At 35.8% G+C, this 5,372-nt stretch overlaps 1 pseudogene; it reads left to right on the top strand.

The window, feature by feature from the left end:
* Positions 1–2,014: 2,014 nt before the first annotated feature.
* LOC141434520 (uncharacterized) lies at positions 2,015–5,172 on the top strand (annotated as a pseudogene).
* Positions 5,173–5,372: the final 200 nt, after the last annotated feature.

The following is a 5,372-nucleotide window of genomic DNA, read 5'->3' on the forward strand; positions in this document are numbered from 1 at the left end:
TTAGACCATGATTGTATCTAGTTGTTGAGCAAGGCATAAAGGTTTTAGTTCATACGTATATGTCTCTAATCATAATTTTATCTGTATTAAGGTTCCGTACCTCAAAAGGAAAAAACGGAACCGTTATAGGATCACTTTGTTGTCCGTCTATCGGTTTGTCAAGACCCTTTATCTCGGGAACGGGAAGTTTTTTTTTTACAACAATCTACTTCTAAATCTTTTTTTTCTCTTCTCTTATGCTGACATGGATCCTCATTGACAGAAATTTATCTTTCAGTACCCACATTCACGACATCTCGAAAAGGAGGTCGTGTGCTTTGCTATTCCGGGTACAAGTACCACAAGGAGAGGCAGAGAGGCATCAAGACTAGATGGCACTGCGGCACACACCTCAGATTTGGATGCTTAGGATCCGTAACTACAATAGACGACAAAGTGGTCAAATGGAACGAGCACAATCACAATTGGACATAGTTTAGCAAAAACGTTCCAAACCTCAACAATTTTTCCTTTTTTTTCGGAACTTATTTCAGTAACAACAAAAGTGAAATTTAATAACATATATGACAATGCTTTCGAACGTATTTGCTAAAATACATCCAATTGAGACAATGTAATAGTACAACAAAATTATTGTTATTGGATGCCGACGCCTGTTAATTGATGAATCTGTTGAAATTATTTTTATTTAAATGTACCGTCATTTCATTCCTGCCCCTACATGGGACATTTTTATAGGAAGTGTCATAGCGTTTTTTTTTGTCCAGAAATGCATCATATTACTCAGTTTCTGTAAAAAGGTTCCACACTATTTTACATAATGTTAAAGTGATTTAGAGGCCATATTTTCTTTTACAAAGGCCACGATTTCTACAAACTACGATAGTCATACGTTATTTTTTAAATATTTTCAGGTATTTTTTCACTAAAAATTAATTCCACACGAGAACTTTCTTTCTTATAACGAATCTCTCGGTATTTTCTTAATTTAATACGGTATTTGACTATTTTGTATATGTTTATAAAAAATAAATTAAAACTACACAATGCCTGTTATCGAATAGAAAATCATTTTTTAAGCTACCTTTACAAATAACAAAGTAATAAACGTTTGAAATTCAAGATTAGACAGAGAAAGACATACTGACATGTGACGTCACACGCCAGTACCGCCATACTTGCTGCATAGATAAAAACGTTTGAGAAAGAGACAAGTATATAGATTTTTCAAAAAACCACTATAAATCCAATTTTCAACCGATTTAAATTTTCTCTTCGCTAAACACTATCTGTTTATCTATATTTTCATAATAATATTAAGATATGGCAAAATCAGGAGTTGTCAAATACCGTATTATGAGTTATTGTGTACAAGTCCTTTTATTTTACTAACTCCTTCATAGTGTGAGTGCTTTGGGGATGAACGTATAACATTGTTTTTTGCTCCTAGATTTTTTTTTATATAAACTGCAGTTACTTACGGTTATAATTTAACAACTAAAACTTTTTACCTTGCTCCTCTGCTGCCACACGAGCACAATGGCTAAGTACGTATGTGTGACACATATGTGGTGTTTGTGATAGTTGGGTCGATCAGTACATAGCAGGTAGCAAAAAATAAAGTCAGCAAAAAAGCATCTATTACAAATGATTCTTATGCAAAAATCTTTTTCGCTTCTCATGCTCGTAAAGTTAATTAGGCGACATAAAATGACTGGTTATGCTCTAGTGCATAAAGTAAAATCTGCGTCTAAGACCAAGGCAATCAGGTGTAAACAGCCACAAACAAAGAAATTTCTACATATTTTTTAAATATTTTTTTATTTATATAAAACTCAAAATAAATCAAATCAATCAAAATTGATCAATAAAACTAAAAAAATATAATTATAACAGTAATCCGTGAACAATTAAAGGTACATAGTAAGTGAACAATTGTTTCCACAGTTGCTATTTAATTTCCTTGCCATCGAAGTGAAAAGTAGTATAAAACTCGAGCATTCACCCCATTTTCCCCTCGACGTGTCTATCCACCTATATGAACGTCTTGGGTAAAGTGGCTCGTATTTGCTCTCGTTGTACAAACTACTATTTTCTCACCGACATAGACGATAATTAACAGAAATTTGCCTTTCAGTTCTCAAATTCGAGGTATCCCGAAAAGGAGGACGTGTGCTTTGCTATTCTGGCTACAAATATCACAAGCATAGGCAGACAGGATACAAGACAAGATGGTTTTGCGGTACACACCTCAAACTTGGATGCTCTGGATCCGTAACTACAATAGACGACACAGTTGTCAAATGCAACGAGCACAATCACAATTGATAATATGTACTAGTACAACAAAATTGTTGTCTTGGCCTGTTGATTTATCATGAAAATGTACTATATCTTTCGATTTCAGTGTACATGTCGGCGATCGATCGTAAAACCCGCCAGATCACGAAATTCCTAGGCATATCGTGAAATCGCGCCATTTCATGAATTGGCTAAGGGACATGCGCCATATCGTTCAAAACTCACCGTTTAACGATTTGCCTAGTGACGTTTAGGCAGATCATGAAATTCCTAGCCATATCATGAAACGCCCATATCGGTTCTATATTTATTTGGTTATTTTAGGTAATAATTTAATAAATGCTTTTTTCTACGAATTTCTGTCTTTTAGTAGTAGTCTCCAGTTTCTTTTAGTGGTAGAGAGTTGCCTGTTGAGACCCAGTCTTTGGGCAAAGATGCCTGCTCAGCAATCCCCAAAGACGCCGATTTGATTGTCCGGCACTTATTTTATTCATTTGTTTTTAAAGACAAACTTATCACTGGTAGGCCTGTTCAAGGATCGTCGGGATTGCTACCACCATCTTGCTCGCTAAACTTGACACTAAACAAGAGTACTTGGTGAGAAGAGTAGGACAGCTGGTGGACTGGCCCATGAGGTATTCTATCCAAGCTCTTTAACTGGGAACGCCTCAATTCTGGTGTTATGTGGGTCCATGTCGATGCAGGTGATGAGATGATGCTCATTTACAATCAGGTAACTATTATTTTGCAGGTAGGTGCTCATTCGCAGCCCTATTTAATAAAAAAGACAAACGAGGAAGTAGATCACAGTCAACAGAACTGACGACTAGCTTTCTAATTTTTCTATATATCTATAGATACCTATCTACGCGTGATCATTGCATCTGCTCTAATAGTTAACATAATAAAAACGTCTAATGCCTACCATACAATGATTCAAATTATTTATTTTCAGAAATCATGGAAGAAAGAAAGAAAAAAAAGCGTTACACAAATTTACAATTACTTGAAGCTCTTGAGAAAATATCGCAAGGTATGTCTATATATCAAGCTTCAAAAAATTATAACATACCTGAGAGTACACTAAGAGATAAAAGAGACAAAAGATATAAGAATCTCAAATGTGGTGTTCAACCAATATTAACGGCATCTGAAGAAGTACAAATTGTCGACTGGATACATTATTTAGGCAAGAGCGGTTTTCCTGTCAGTAAACAACAGTTGTTAGAATTTGTTTGTAAACTTGTAAGAAATTTAGATCGCCCGAACCCATTCAAAGATGGAATGCCCGGCAAAGGCTGGTTTCAAAGTTTTATGAAACGCCATCCAACAGTGGCTAAAAGGGTGACTCAAAATACCAGGTCACGGAAGAAGCATTAAAAGCTTGGTTTGACCGCATTACACGTAGGTACCTGCAGTATAATGATTTCATAGATATTTTTGAAGACCCTAATTGTTTTTTAATTGCAACGAGACTACATTTTTTCTAAGTCCTAAAGAATCGCTAGTTTTAGTGAAACGGGGTAGTAAACGCGTGTACACAAGGGTGGCCAATGACGAAAAAGAATGCTTGACTGTCTTGGTCAACGCTAAGCTAATGGTGATATCGCACCACCGATGGTGTTATATCCTTACAAAAGTATGCCAAATAATATAAAGTTTACAGTTTCATCATGGTGGGGTCTAAGCAATTTTGAATCTGGATGGATGAACATGGAGTCCTTCTATAAGTATATCACTAACGTGTTTTATCCTTGGATATTACAGTGAGAAATCACGTTGCCAGTCGCATTATTTCTTGATGGGCATACTTCCCACATATCATTGCCTCTATCTACCTTTTGTCAAGAAAAAGGAATAGTCTTGATTGCGCTTCTACCTAATGCAACTCACATAATTACAGCCATTTGATGTAGCTGTATTCCGATCAGAAAAGGAGCCTGACGAGGTATTGTCCATGATTTAAGAGCCCAGAACGATTACATGAAACTAAAACGCACAGATTTTGTTTCAGAAGTAGAAAAATGTTTTGATGTCAATTTAAAGTCAGAGAGTATCAAAAACAGATTTCCGTGCACTGAATTTCGGTGCACCGGCTTATATGCTTTTAATCCTGACAATATTGTTTACACCAAATTGTTATCGACCAAAACAAAATGAGCAGACGATACTAGCACGGAATACGCGTCCTCCTCGGAAATTATTGATGAAGACAAACAGTTTTGTAAACATTTAGAATCCAGTTTGTCCCCGGTTACGATATGGGCATTTAAAGATAACGAATGACCAGTGGACAGGAGACACGGAATACATAAAACCTTATATTTTTTGGAAAAAACACAGCCTAAAGGCTCTATTAACTACAGACACAGCTGGTCTGGACCTTGGAGAGTCCACATTTAATAATGACGTTCAAAATATTTCAGAATCGACACTGAACTTCGCTGTAGAGCATGATGGCACATTAACACGTGATAAACAAGCTGCGTCCTCCTTGTTGCCTACAGCATACAGCACCAGGACACTTGTAAATACGACTGACATAGGTTTGTTCGATACTAAACCGTCATCAACGATAAAAAATCAAGCCCTGACGCCGACATTGACAAACAAGCTCAAAGAAAACTAGCCCAAAAATCAATCAATCTCTTTGAGGGCTAAAATAAAGCGAACGTCAGTACCGAAAACAGTTCAAAGTCCTCTCTGTTCAGTGTCCGAAATAGAGAACTCTGATAGTGAAAATGTATTTCAGTTGAATTTCGAATTTGAAAAAGAATCCAAAAAACAAACTACTACAAGTTATAACGTTGAAAAACCCTAATAATAGTTAATCAGTTATAGTAAAATCAGTTGGTGTCATTATTTTGTTGATTTATTGTGACAAATTACAAACAAAATATTAAATCAATAAACAATCAGATTTTAAAGTTTTACTTAGTTTTCCTTTAAAGAAACTTGTCCCATCAATTGATTCGGACGGACTCCCGACCACGACCAAACGTTATGCACTTCATGTTTATGTAAATGACTTGTCAGTTTCAAATTCAAAATCCTGCTGAAATTTTGCACTA

The sequence above is a fragment of the Choristoneura fumiferana genome, chromosome 13, assembly GCF_025370935.1.
Source record: "Choristoneura fumiferana chromosome 13, NRCan_CFum_1, whole genome shotgun sequence".
Taxonomy (NCBI): Eukaryota; Metazoa; Arthropoda; class Insecta; order Lepidoptera; family Tortricidae; genus Choristoneura; species Choristoneura fumiferana.